The 15783-nt window shown below is 43.0% G+C and overlaps 1 pseudogene; it reads left to right on the forward strand.

Annotated features, from left to right (window-relative positions):
• The window catches only part of LOC119137508, a 57292-nt pseudogene extending 43371 nt beyond the window's left edge, over positions 1 to 13921 (forward strand).
• Positions 13922 to 15783: the final 1862 nt, after the last annotated feature.

Below are 15783 nucleotides of genomic sequence, written 5' to 3' on the forward strand. Positions count from 1 at the left end.
AGAGTTGGCCCGGAAATCATCCAAGCACTGCTTCGACTTCACCTCTCCCCCCTGCTGTGGAATTCACGCCCAAACACTAAATGAAGGCCAGTTCTTACAGATTGCCACCCCCCCCTCCACACACACACACCTGCCCTTCCCTCCTCACCGTCTACCTCAGAGATGCTGAAAACAAGTCCGAGGAAGGCGAGGAACCCCTCTATCTGTTCCACTCACTCACTTACCTCCATCACCTAACCTTCCCTTCACCAATGGAAAAGAGGCTGAATGTTAATGGCTGTTTGCTTCAAGAGCACCGCTTATCACGTTCCCTCAGGTAAAAGTCAATACAAGGCATCAATATACAGTACGGTATCTAATCCACAAGGTAAGTGGACAGTCGAAATGAAGCGGAAAAGTCGGGCTTGGCGATTTATTCAATCTGATAACCGCCATTGTTGACGTGCGGGGCTTGAACAAAAACAACCTTACACTTGGTGAATGTGGCATGTCACATTCCTACTGCTGCGCTGTCTTCTCTGTTCCTTCCACCATCCACTCTCCTCATCACCTGTCCATCCTCTTAACCACCTGACTGACACCATTTTTTTTCCGCTCCTTACAGGTTCACAACAAGGAAACAAAGTTGTAATTTGAAGTCAAAACGCTCCGCTGAGTGCCGTTTTCTTCTCTTTCAGACGTACCGAGGAATTTTTCAGTCAATCTGGCCACGAGGACGAGTGTTCTTCTGACGTGGGAGTTCCCAGAGAGCAGCAACCCCTATCGCTTTAGTGTATGTCCATCAACTGAAGCACCAACATATTTTTAATGATAGAATTAGTCACGAGGCAGCTAACTGGGCATGACGTTTTTTACAATGTAGCCCTTTGGGGTGAGACACCAAATTTAGTATCTTAATATGGACCCAGCATGCCTCACTATGGAGCAGTAGAAGCATCTAATTTCTCCCAGCCATATCACAAAAAGTAAAAATGTCTTGGAATGAACTCTGAAAATGATCAACAAGAGTATTGTTGTCCAAGTAAATGTTTCTAAAATACAAATTCAAGAGTCCTTCCTGTAAGCATCCTTTAATTGGTTCATTTCACTTTGGTATCTGCGAAAAATAGTTGACAAATGCAAAATGCTCTCACGGGAATTAATATAAATTGTAAACAGTTCAATCTATATTTAGCTCATACAGGCGCAGCAACAATGACTGACCCTGTGCTAGCTGAGCTGGCATGAGAAAACCCCTGCTGCCGAAAAATTGACTGTGGCTAGCATAAAATGTAGCATAATGTTTTTTTAGAGTCAATTTTAGACTAATGAATTGCCTTTAGTGTGTAATTCAAATAGCTACATTATCATTAGGGTTATTGATATAATAATCAGTGTCATCATTAGACTAAGTGCTGACCTCACTTGCTCTCCCTAAGGTGGAGTATAATCGGCAAAAGATGGAGGTGGACGCTCGCCTGAAGAAGGCGGTCATCCCAAACCTTCAGCCCGACACCAGCTACGACTTTAAGATCACGGCACCCGAAGGCAACATGGGTGGCCTTCGCCACCGTATCACCGCCAAAACATCCCCGCCAATCACCATCCGCCGCCCGGAGATCGACCACACCCGGGACACGGAGACGACGTCACCATAATTCTGCCATCGCTGGAGTCTCGAACTCCTGTCAAGTAAGACCGAATGAAGTTTTAGCGGTTTTTAAAACAACTGTAAACCATCAAAATGAATAGTTACAGGGGATGATAATAAAATAAGCACACAAACAACTTGGAGACATAATTGGACTTCCGACAGGTGGACAAGAAGATGCTGGGCCTATTCGCCATTAAAAATTCATCCATGCATTCCTGCAATGTCTCAAGTGGATTTGGACGTCATAAAAGTCTCACTGCGGAGGCGTTTGTTGTGGATTTTCAGCTCTCTCTCTCGATCAATGCGGCTCTTGACGAAGTCAATCCACCTTTTCGTCATCTCATTTATGAGAAATCGAAAAGAAAAAAAAAAAAAAACACTGGACTGTTCTATAAATTGCGGCATCTGGGAAAGATGCGAAGCCAGCTAGCTTAGCAGCAACATCTTCAAACATACACAAATATATTTAGAAACAAATATCTGTCATTAAAAGAAATTGTAACGAAAACTAATGCAATTTTGTTTTTATAATCCCCCCAGGAATGTTTATGTTGTTGTGGTTCCACTGAGGAGAGCCCGAGGCGTCATGAGACATTTGAAAAGCCCGGATGAAATGGATTTGGAGGAGGTGAGAACCACAAAAAGAAAAAATGGCCATTGAGCTGGAATAGGAAGGCGGGAAGAATCCATAAACGCCCACATGGCAAAAATGAGGTTAGTTTGAATTCAATCTGAGTTTTCAGAATAAAATATGAGTCATGTTTGATATGCATCATTTCTCTCCTCCTCTCATGTCTCAGCTGTTAAAAGACATCAGTCAAAAACAGAGGGACTCTCGCCAGCAAAAGCAGGTGGACCTGCGCCGCGCTTACATCACAGCCCGCTTCACACCTGCCACCCTACCAGCCTTCTTCACCCTCGGGGACCAGCTGGACTACGGAGGCTTGAGAACCGACGCAATTAGAGCCGGCCAGGAATACGTCTTCTTCATCCTGGCTGAACTCAACTCTACAACCGGGGTACGAAAGCAGATATCTCTCGTGACCCCGCCCCCTCCTTTCCTCTATGCATGGAGATCAATACGGCCTCACAGCTGCGACAATAAAATTTGCGCCAGTCAAGGTATAGCCAGCAAAAGGCAATAACCTTCATGTATTTCCATCAACGGCACTAATAAAGATTGATTGGCGGCAGGAGAGATGTTGCCTCTTTGTATGCCACTGCTAGATGTGAGCAATGGAATTGGAAAAGACATAAATATTCAGCTCCGAGAGGTTTTTTTTTTTTGTACGGAGTATTTCAGCCGCGGGCTGCTCTCTAAAAGGCCATCTGAGCTAATAAAAATACTGTGTTATATTGCTGTAAACTTAAATACAGCTCTCATTTAACAGTTAGTTGCTGATATTGCTCCTGTCCGCTTTCCAACAGAAGATGTACGTGGCCAGCCCTTACACAGATCCCGTCATCGCCCCAGATTCCGACCCCCAGCCCCTGGATGCAGGTGACGGTCTCATCTGGGTGGTGGGACCGGTACTGGCAGTGGTTTTCATCATCTGCATCGTCATCGCTATTTTACTCTACAAGAAGTGAGTTGAAGTGGAAAATTTTGTATGAAATTATTTTGAAGTTTAGCCAATAATTCTTATGAACAGAAACTAATAAGATGCTGCAGAATAAAGCACGACTCCCTAGACAGAAGCGAAAATGAAGTCACCTAATATACATTTTAATATAGTCAAATCAATTCTGAATTTGCAACTTTATCTTGATTTGCATCTAAATTTATTCAACTCTTCCATTGAATATAATACTTGTTTCACAACTGACAAATATTTTGTACCTGACTTTATTTTGCCAAATCATTGCTTCAAACAAAGACATTTAGTTGTTGAAGAATGTTTCCTAATTTGAAGTGTGCTCAACCTTTATTGTGCTGCAAGCTATCCAGCTTTTGAATACTAATGCAGGATATTGATTTTTCTCTGTCTGTTTCCTTCCTTGTCTTTTGTTTAATTATTCCTTCCTGCACTCTTGTTTTACTGGAAACAGCAAACCTGACAGGTACGATTACACCAATATCGAGCTTTTTTTTGTGCTTTTTTTTAACCTTGCACCCCAAGCAATTACAACATAACATTGTAATATTGTTCTCGCACATAAAATGTCATATCTGTTCATGTAGTATGTGCATTGAGTCACCAGTGCTAATGCTAATGCTAATGACGTGTCAGTAGTGCTGAGTCTAATTTTCTCTGGCTGGATTTTTGCATGTGCTAATTGCTCACTTCATAATCTGGAGCAGCAAGCGCAAGGAGTCTGAGCCAGGAACCAAAAGTCTTCTGAGTAATGCCGAGATGATGGCCCATCACCCGACAGACCCCGTGGAGATGAGACGAATAAACTTCCAGACTCCAGGTATGGAATGAGTATCATTGTTAACGTCTGATTTTTACTCCTTATACAACAATTTGTATTTGACAATAATTGATGGGAGATTGTTGTCACATGGTGGAAACAGCCAGCACTTGCCACAAATTCCTGCAGAGTAGCTGTTGGCCTCCCTGACTAGTTCGCTCCCTGTTTTTTTGGGTGCGTGTTTTTTTCAATACATTTTGAAGAGAACTCCAGTTCTTCAGAATGTCAAGTGCTATTTTTTTTTCTCCATTTGACAATGACCGTCTTCACTTTGCGACTAATAATAATAATAATAATAATAGGAAGGAGAAGTAACATTTATTGATAATGCACTTTACATCAGTACAAGAGAGTCTCAATAAGCAACCTGTACCCTTGAGGTCATCTTGGCCCCCATCCATGTTGTGCGGTCAGAGCATCATGACTGAGTCACCGCAATGTGAGGGTGGGAAAAAAAAAAAAAAAAAAACGGAAGCATGTCCACCCACCTGCACTGCATCCATGAACAGATGGAAACTAGAGAAGTCCACTACTTTTGAATTAACTTGAAAATGTGAAATGATACGAGTGAAGGTTGACTCATCGTACTGCTTGATCTTGCCAAGTAAGACCCTACTGTGAAATAACGACATTACTTCATCCGCTCTCGCTGTGAGATGCTAGTTATGGATGGCGCCATCATTCCTGCCATTTTGTGCGACATCCCAAAAAACAGCCTTTCATCAACCAGTTATGTGCACAATGTCCTGGTTGAAATTGTGATGCGTTTCCATGGAGAACATCTGAAGATGAAGCTTTTGAGCTTTTTTCGATGCAAAGCCAAGACTATACAGTAAAGCTCCTCTCTTCCATCATGTGATTTTTTTTTTTTCTCTCACATGACAGCAGCCTTGAAGTGCTCTCTTTTCATCCCTTGAGATTTGTGCCTCTGAGATGCCCTGAATAGATGAAATTTGTTTCCCGCTGATGATCTCCGAGGTCATTTAAGTCGGCAATGAGAGGCACATTATGTTGCGATTACTGTGGATGCTGCAGAAGCAGATGAGTGCAGGAATTGATTTGCATGACGTGCAAAACCTGGCTGGCTGCATTTGATAGCAAGATTCATGTGATTTAAATGCATCCAAATTGACGACCTGGATTGGATGTTGGTGCTGGGGGTGTTGGGGGGGTGGGGGGGGGGACGCTGCCTCCTTTGTGCGCCCGTGTTCAAACTCCCCTAATTAGCCTTCCGTCTGTGTTTGTTTTGTCGACTCCGCTGCTTCTCTGATGCCACACGAAGCAATTTATCAAAGGAAAACCATTTCAAAACAAACACGACTCACGCTGTCCACGTGCACATTGATTTTCTGCCTCAGCGTCTTCCTTAATGATATGTGATGTTCCTTCCCAGTGCGATTATGCTCACATCTTTGAATGAGTGATGGTGACCCACGTTAATTTGAGTTATCCGGACAAAGCCGGGGCGACCTCTGACCCATTTGCTCTTTGGCACGCTTGCTGTCTTGCAGGAATGATGAGCCATCCTCCCATTCCTATCAACGAGCTGGCTGAGCATATTGAGCTGATGAAAGCTAACGACAATCTCCGACTTTCCCAGGAATACGAGGTGAGACCATTATGACTTTTCGACAGCTAAGGATAGCCCCGCCCCCAAAAAAAATGCAAATATGTACAGTCTATAGTATACAAAAAATGTGCAGCGTCTAAATCGATTTACTCCAGACAATAGGACGCCGTCTAAAAGGAAACGCAGACACCCACAATTATAATAATAAAACACAAATAGATAGTATAAAAGTAGACAAGTTATTGCTCTTGGTAAAATGTGGACAAGTGCTCTCTGAGTGTTCCAGTCCATAGGTGTTAAGCCTTTTAAGCACTCTCTTCATAAAGCAAAGGCTATTTAACGTGTGTCCAGACAAGCTTATGATTTATTCAGCGGTGCATTTTAGAACACTTTACGAAGCTCGCTATCATTCCACGTCAACAAATCCGCCATTAAATTGTGTCGACACGGCACGGTGATGTGCAATTTGCTTCCTTTTTATTCCCAGTCCATTGACCCCGGGCAGCAATTCACTTGGGAGCATTCCAACCTGGAGGTCAACAAGCCCAAAAACCGCTATGCTAATGTGATAGCGTACGACCACACCAGAGTCATCCTGGCACCCATTGAAGGTAAGCACGAGCTGGCAAGGGAGAGAGATGGGGATGTGGAAGAGACAGGCTGATGGATGAAAAGTGAAATTGCAGACAAGGCTCTGGAGCCAAACAAACAAACAAACAAGACAAGCGTGTTCAAATGCAACCAGCACAGCAGAGATTTGGAATGGAACTCATGTGTGTACAGTTTTTGTTTGAATCTCATCCACCAAACCCGTACAACAGAGATGTCAAAGTCATTTTTCATCCTGCTTGCCCTCAAAGGATTCTGAAAACCAAAAACTACAAATTCATTTTCTCCTCTTGATATTATGACACGGGAATTTAAGTTCATTCTAACCACTAATTGTTTTGAAATGGCAAGGAAGACAATTAAGACGAATTTAAAAAAAATATATATATATTTGCAGGTGTCCTGGGAAGTGACTACATCAACGCCAATCACATTGACGGCTACAGAAAGCAGAATGCCTACATCGCCACCCAGGGGCCACTGGCTGAGACATTTGGTGACTTTTGGAGAATGGTGTGGGAGCAGCGGGCGGCTTCTGTTGTCATGATGACACGATTGGAGGAGAAATCACGGGTTGGTCTGCTGTCATATATGAGCAACGTGGCATTTTATTTGCAGTGCAGTAATCCCCGCTAGCAAATCTATGCCAAAATCAATTGATATAATTTCTTAGATGTAAACCCTTAAGATTAAAATGCTTACAGATAACAATGTTTTATTTATTTATTTATTTTATTTTATTTTTCATTGCTTGGATTGAAATTGAAGGATTTTTCTATTTTTTATTTATTTATTTTTATATTTTATTTTATTTTTCATTGCTTGGATTGAAATTGAAGAATTTTTCTAATTCTTTGCTTGTGTGTAGATAAAGTGCGACCAGTACTGGCCGAGTCGGGGGACAGACACATATGGGACGATCCAGGTAACCCTGCTGGACACCATGGAACTGGCCACATTCTGCGTGCGCACCTTCTCCCTGCATAAGGTAATAACTGCACATCCGGCATCCTGATGATCCTTTGTGCAATTTCCCTTTGTATAACATGAAGGCATATCCGAGCAAAACAAACGAAAATGCAGTTAGTCGAAAGCTAAAATCAATTAAAGTCATCCTGAATATCTGTACAGCATATTGACGAGTAACGTAATATCACAGTGATTTAGTGGGAAGGACGCGACTGCAACACGATCGACAAACATAACAGACTTGTAGCAGGGGGGAAAAAAAATTCCATAGGTTACCGCAGTTATGAAATCTCATAAGGTAGAAAATATTTGCAGTAATATAGAGACACCCTCAGAATATGTCCTGTTTTGTATTGATTTTCAAGGCATTTCTTTGAGCTAAAAAAAAAAAAAAAGAGAGGCCATTAGCCTGGACTTCATGGCCAGTCAAATCGGGTCGGTGTTCGTCTCTTGGGTGATGAGATTTGACCACTGTTGGAAGAAATGTGCTTCTTGGGCCGTCACACTGGCCTGTGTCTCTCTGTGGCCTACTTGTAACCACAGAAACTAGGCCAAGTGTGGCTTTTCAGTGTCGTGTATATTTATTTATTCAACATTTGAAGCCTCGTAATGTTAACCATTTAGCGCGCAGTGAAAAAAAGGGCTAGACAATTTCTCTTCGCACATCAGAGCGGTAGCAGTGAACGACGAGAAGTGCGCCAGTTCCAGTTTACCTCCTGGCCGGATCACGGCGTTCCAGAGTACCCGACCCCGTTCCTGAACTTCCTGCGTCGGGTCAAGGCCTGCAATCCTCCGGATGCCGGCCCCATCATCGCCCACTGCAGGTAGACCAAACACAAAGGTGCTTATTTGAAGGTATCGGCTACTCATGGAGGCTGCCGAAACCAGCAGTCATCTGACATGAAGTCCTCCTTGCCAGTAGTTGGCGCTGTACTGCGGCAGTTTGACACATCATGTTTGACACTTTTATCCTCCCGTTCAGCGCCGGCGTCGGTCGCACCGGCTGCTTCATTGTCATCGACGCCATGCTGGAGCGCATCCGACACGAGCGGACCGCCGATATCTACGGTCACGTCACCCTGATGCGCTCGCAGAGGAACTACATGGTGCAAACTGAGGATCAGTACAGCTTCATTCACGAGGCGCTGCTGGAGGCCGTGGCCTGCGGGAACACGGAGGTGGCGGCCAGGAGTCTTTACTCGTACATGCAGAAGCTGGCCAAGGTGGAGAGTGGCGAGCATGTCACCGGCATGGAGCTGGAGTTTAAGGTGCGCTCAGAAACAAATGCGCCATATAATAATGTACAATTCCATACTAATGTATCCCAATGAGCTCGTTATTGGACTCTGAGGTTAGAACCTATATATCTCACATTTTTTTCATACCAAAAATTGCTGAAGTATAAGTAAAAAGTATGTTACGTTAAAATGACTCCAATATAATTTGTATATAAAAAGAAATATTTATCGTTTGTAAAGATTCATGCTGTCTTCTTTAATTTAGTATTTTAAACAGTTCTTTTAGTCAGATAATTAATTGTAATGAAATACATAAATAATTCAATTAAAAACGGTTCTTTTAGTCAGACAATTAATTAATTGTAATGAAATACATAAATAATTAAAAAAAAAAAAGCTTAAGTAAAAGCAATGGCGTAATTGTAGCTCATGATTTTGCATTTAGCTCGACTCCCTTTTGAAACTCATATTTCCTCTCCGTGCAGCGACTGGCCAATACCAAAGCGCACACGTCCCGCTTCGTCACCGCCAACCTCCCCTGCAACAAATTCAAGAATCGGCTCGTCAACATCATGCCCTACGAACCACCCGAGTGTGTCTCCAGCCAATCAGAGGCCTGGAAGGGTTGACTACATAAACGCCAGCTACATCGACGGTTACAGGTATGTTTACTTCAAGAGAACATTAATAGGACTTGGCCTCTTGTCCTCGCTGAGGGCTTGCGAAGGTGAATGGAGTGGAAAGGTTTTCAGCACAGTTCTTGCGTCTGTCACATCACGTCAGCTCTTGCCTTACCGTTTACGCGCCTCCGCCCGCTGCACGGCACTGTCTACGTCAGAAGATTGAGGGCGAAGACGATTCGGGCATCCAGACACATGCTCTACTTCTGGAGGAAAAGAAGTTGTGCTCAAAATGCGTTTTTAGTTTTAGAGAAGTCGCTGTGGTGAATTTTAAAATGTTGTGTGTGTCTGTGTGCGTGTGTAGGCAGCAGAAAGGCTACATCGCCACCCAGGGTCCACTGGCAGAGACTACAGAAGACTTCTGGAGGATGCTGTGGGAGCACAACTCAACCATCGTGGTCATGCTCACGAAAACTACGAGAGATGGGCCGGGTAAGGACACACACTTATTTTTTCATAAACGCACAACTAAATCATTTTTTTTTTCCCATACTGACTGGCTTAGTGGGCAAAATGTTTCCAGGATCCAAGCGCAGAGAAAATGTCAGGCACTAATGTGAGCTCATTAGTATTTCATATTTACATTAGCTACACCTGCTGAATCTAATGGCATCCGACACGAAAGCTCTGTCAGCAATTCTGCCTCTAAAAAGACAAGAACTGAATTGTGGACACAGTGTACCGAGCTTTGTTTCATGATGGCATAAATCCTACATCGTGTGCGGTGTAATACTTCTCCAAAGACGGGTTAACCGGTAATCTTGCAGTTGGGCGGAATCAGAGAGAGGAGGTCTGCGTTCTCCCACTAATAACAAAATAACGGCTTTTTTTGCGTGTGTCTCATCTCAGGAGAAGTGTCACCAGTACTGGCCTGCCGAACGTTCCGCCAGGTACCAGTACTTTGTGGTGGACCCCATGGCCGAGTACAACATGCCCCAGTACATCCTGCGGGAATTCAAAGTAACAGACGCCCGGGTGAGTTTGACACTCCTCATGTTTCGATTCTCCTTTGCATGTTCAAACAGCAGCATTGACACCATTGTCGGTAAACTAGCTGACAGCTCATTTGCGTCGGTGACTGCACGGCCAAATGCCCGTCATAGATAAGGCCAGTTAAGCCTGTCCTGCCCAGACGCCACATGAACAGATGCTGTATTGATCTCCATTAAAGGGGAGTCAGAAAGGCTGAGCGGAGGAGAAAAGATGTTATTGCCTCCAGAGAGGCTGACAATAGCAGACGTTTCAGTGGCAAGTTCACCACAGCCGCTGATCCGGGGTCAGATAACTGTAATCATTAGAAGCCCAAAAAGGAAATTACCAGCCAGTTGGCTCACTGAGCAGTCAATGCAGCAAAAGTGCCATTTTTACAATACTATAAAATGAAATATAGTGATGCCGTGTTTCCTCAAATAGATTAATACATTTGTCATCTAGTGCAGTTTCACAACCTTTATTGTTGTTGTCTTTTTTTAATTTTGCATGTATCTTAAGTAGGCAAGATAGGAATATGCAAATATGAACTTAAAACATTACAACAGAGATTATTAAATATCGAATGTTTTTACCATCCGAAGCACTTGGCGAAAACTTTCTATGAAAACTTCGATAAAATCGCCTTTCTAACTCACCCTCAGGACGGCCAATCACGAACAGTCCGTCAGTTCCAGTTCACTGACTGGCCCGAGCAAGGTGTGCCCAAATCCGGTGAAGGCTTCATTGATTTCATTGGCCAAGTGCACAAAACTAAAGAGCAATTTGGCCAGGATGGACCGATCACTGTTCATTGCAGGTGAGATGTTGCCCAATAGCGTCCCCCCCCTTAGAGGGCACTCGGGGTAAACGATTGCAATTTTGGCTGCAGTGCTGGCGTGGGTCGGACGGGGGTCTTCATCACTCTGAGCATTGTGCTGGAGAGGATGCGCTATGAAGGGGCGGTAGACATTTTCCAGACTGTCAAAATGCTGCGGACACAGAGACCAGCCATGGTGCAGACCGAGGTACGTCAGCATGTTCTTCTCACAATTCAAATTTGTTATTATTATTATTAAATATTTTGGAATTGTTCTATTAATTATTATTATTAATAATAATGTTTTTTTTATTTTAATCATTCAAAATTATTTTCTCTCGTGCAGGATGAGTACCAATTCTGTTACCAGGCTGCTCTGGAGTACTTGGGTAGCTTTGACCACTATGCAACATAAACCAAGACGCAACAACAAAGAAGGAGCAAAAGACAAAAGAGGAAAGCTCTACACCAAGAAGGACGACAACAAAAAAAACAACAACAAATCTGTGTCTAACAACAGCCACGCTCTTTTCTGCTAAAGAGCTGCGCTAGACTCTCCATGTGTAATCCATATACTTACCTCAGTGTTCCAAGTGTGAAGGACGTATAATAATACATATGTGTCGTGGTCAACTATCTCCAATACCAGTGAAACACAAAAACAGGAATTTACAATTCTCTCTGTGTAGAAATACTAAAAGAAAAAACACACACAAAGAGCCTGGATATTTGCTGCACCCTTAATGGGCTTTTTATCCTCAACTTTGTATCTATCGCTTTGGTGTACTCATGGGTCACAAAGGTCAACGTTTCTATGTGTACGTGAGTCTCTTTCTAAGGTGTCGAACCGATCATTACGAAAGCCGGTGGTTCGGAAGACTCACTTGAGACGTGACCACCGCTATCAAGACAGAGCGGACGTTGCTAATATCCAACGCACAGTGCCAACACGAGCCAATCAACTGCGGCCTACGAACACGAATTGTCATGTCTGGCCATGAGAGACTCTGAATATTCCGGACCGGGCTGGCCGCTATCGTCCTGCGCCTTGGACAAAAAGCTTGCTTGCTGTTTTGCTTGTGTTGGTCCTTCATCGTCCCTCTGCGCCACTCTTCGTCACGCCAGGCCCATTTTGTCGGCTCCGGTAGGGGCTCGACGATAAGGATGCCGTTGAAAGACCTTTCTTATTTTGTCTCATGTTCTGTGTGTGTTTTTCTTCATTGTCATTGCCTTACACTGATTTGTTTTAACATGCTGCTTTGCTTTCATGCTTAACTATTATCGTACACAATTTTAAAATGAGAATGAAAGTCCATCTCAAGCGGAGCCTGAATGAATTTAATCTCATTGGTTGGCATAAAAGGGAGAGAAAAATAATCTTCGCTCACATACAGCGGTGCCTTGAGATACTGGTTGAAATGAGTCGTGGGTGAATTTTTTGTTTTTATAAAAACATCAAGCAGTACTTTGACAGATAATCAACAGTTATTAAAAAAAAAAAGGGGGCCTTCAAGATGTTTTTTTGCTACTCCAAGTTGAATTTTGCTGTCAAACTAAACCTCAAAGATAATTACACAACCAATGGCTTGCTTTAGATAAGTCCTGTTAGCTTAATGCTAACAAGCAATACAAAATGCCATAGATGGGCGAACAAATATTGTCGCGGTGTTGTAACCCTTTAAGTAACTCATACTTCATAGGCATATTTTTTTTCTGCCCCAAAAACACTAATATTGCAGTTTAGTGAGTCACTTGTAGTAGTGAAAGTCTTCTTAATTTGTCTCTTCAAGACCCCCAGTGGCTGAATCACACACACCATAAAGAACTGTATATTTTTTTACTTTACAATTGATTACGTTATGACTATTTTTTTGTAACGTAAATGTTTTGAAGAAATTTTCCGTCCTCAAAACATGTTTTTGTGTTGTTGGGTTTTGGGGGATCTTGGAATGGATTATGACATTTCCATGTTTATGTTAGAAAAACGTATTTCAAGGCACCACTGTAGTAAAATTCATTCCCTGCCACTTAGTTGACCAACAACCCATGAAAATTCCATGTACAGAACATCCGGACTTGCCGCTTGATTTTAATTTGGCATATAATCACGCGAATTGATCCCGCGTGGTGACTCAACAGCACAGCGTTGTTAGTGTGGCAAAATTGATGAGATTTAGCCCAATTTTGTACATACTGCCCAACAACACAGCCGAGCACAAGACAGAACGGCGGGATTGGATGTGATGTAATTCTTAATGTCGCAAAAAACAAGCCTTATCGTGTCAGATTTATTTTATGTGTTTTTTTTTAAAGATACTATTTTGTTACGCTTTGTTATTTTTGTTACGCTTTGTTTTTATTGGAGTATCTAGCTAGTAACTATAACCAATGTGTTTTATGTTTTTGTTTATTTTCTATTTTCTTTTATTAGGGTGGTGTTTTTTTTTTTTACTTATTTACTCGATTACAAAGTATGCCCTCTGTGTAGGGTGCTCTTTGATACCGATCACTGATGTCCAACTGTTAGAGATGTATTTTAGAGGAAGTCCTAGTTTAAGTTTACAGCGATGACCTTTTGATGCCCAAAAAAACGCCCCCTCCCACGCCCTTTCCTGTTTGACCTCCATAGCAGCAACATGAGTAATCATAACAAAAAGGTCACAGGGCATCGGGGCGACGCTCAGATGTAGTTTGCTAAAGCACACGGTAGCAAGTGTATTTTGGACAGATGGCTCAGCGGCACATTTTACTCGCCCTTCATTTTAAAAATTATTCCGATATGAAGTCGATGTGAGGTCTAGAAGTCTTGACAGTGCGTGACATATATGGAAATATGTAATTCCTTCGCTTTCTAACCAATTGTTGTGTCAAGAGGATGCACACACGAGGCGTAGTGATGAGATTGTGTGTTTGAGGGCCATCCTCCTTCACTTCTGTACCCGTTCTTTCCTTTCCAAGCATAGATGTAGATATAATATCTTGACTTTGTATTAAAAGCAGATGATTGGATATACAGCACAATGGCATTGGATTATTATTTATTTGAATTTTTTTTGGGTGGTGTGGAGTGTGCTCGTTTGCTGTCCACTAGAGGGAGACAAAGATGCAGCCTGGCTTCTTTTTTTTAAGCCAAAAACTATATTGTACTGTACTATATATCAGCAGTTGTGCTTCATAATATAAATACATGTTACCTGTAGATCAGTGCTTCTCAAATAGTGGGATCAGGAGGGCGCGTGTGACACCAGGGAACAACATGCTTTTCTTTTGGCTGTACTAGATTAAAGAGTAATTAGACATCTACTGCAGTAGGTGGCGGTATCACTGGAGTGTGCGCAAGGAGTATTCGCACACAATGAATGGCAACAGTCACTCACTCGGTCGTGAACGGGAAATTGCGTCACTGACTCGTTCGTAAAAGGTTGAAAGGAATAAAACCTTTGTTTTGCAGTTGTTTTCAGGTTAGCTACCTAAATGTTGTAAAGTGAACGTGATGTACTGGAGTCAAATTCCTTGTTTGGCATGCTCAAATTTGGCAAATAAAAATTTATTTTATTTGAGAGTGAAAAATGCCACACCCACCCTCACCCCCACTTTCTGATTGGCTGTTTGATCCGTGACGTCACTTGGACACTCCATTAGGTACACCGCCATTTTCAGGTGGACCTAATAACAGGCCACTTCATTAGGGAAAAATCATGGCCAAAGCTCAACTGAAAGTGTAAAATGCCACACCCGCCCTCACCCCCACTTTCTGATTGGCTGTTTGATCTGTGAAGTCACACGGACACTCCATTAGGTACACCGCCATTTTCAAGTGTACCTAATAACAGGCCACTTTATTAGGGAAATATCATGGTCAAAGGTGTCAAGCTCTAGTCCTCGGGGCCGCGTTCCAACATGTTTTCCAAGATTCCCTCGTTAAGTGCACCTGCGTGAAAAGTTTTAGCTCCTGCAGAACGTGAAAGTGGCTAAAACTTTTCACGCAGGTGCACTTAACGAGGGAATCACACGGACACTCCATTAGGTACACCGCCATTTTCAAGTGTACCTAATAACAGGCCACTTTATTAGGGAAATATCATGGTCAAAGGTGTCAAGCTCAGTCCTCGGGGCCGCGTTCCAACATGTTTTCCAAGATTCCCTCGTTAAGTGCACCTGCGTGAAAAGTTTTAGCTCCTGCAGAACGTGAAAGTGGCTAAAACTTTTCACGCAGGTGCACTTAACGAGGGAATCACACGGACACTCCATTAGGTACACCGCCATTTTCAAGTGTACCTAATAACAGGCCACTTTATTAGGGAAATATCATGGTCAAAGGTCTCGGGGCCGCGTTCCAACATGTTTTCCAAGATTCCCTCGTTAAGTGCACCTGCGTGAAAAGTTTTAGCTCCTGCAGAACGTGAAAGTGGCTAAAACTTTTCACGCAGGTGCACTTAACGAGGGAATCACACGGACACTCCATTAGGTACACCGCCATTTTCAAGTGTACCTAATAACAGGCCACTTTATTAGGGAAATATCATGGTCAAAGGTGTCAAGCTCAGTCCTCGGGGCCGCGTTCCAACATGTTTTCCAAGATTCCCTCGTTAAGTGCACCTGCGTGAAAAGTTTTAGCTCCTGCAGAACGTGAAAGTGGCTAAAACTTTTCACGCAGGTGCACTTAACGAGGGAATCACACGGACACTCCATTAGGTACACCGCCATTTTCAAGTGTACCTAATAACAGGCCACTTTATTAGGGAAATATCATGGTCAAAGGTGTCAAGCTCTAGTCCTCGGGGCCACGTTCCAACATGTTTTCCAAGATTCCCTCGTTAAGTGCACCTGCGTGAAAAGTTTTAGCTCCTGCAGAACGTGAAAGTGGCTAAAACTTTTCA

Source organism: Syngnathus acus, chromosome 17, assembly GCF_901709675.1.
Source record: "Syngnathus acus chromosome 17, fSynAcu1.2, whole genome shotgun sequence".
Classification (NCBI taxonomy): Eukaryota; Metazoa; Chordata; class Actinopteri; order Syngnathiformes; family Syngnathidae; genus Syngnathus; species Syngnathus acus.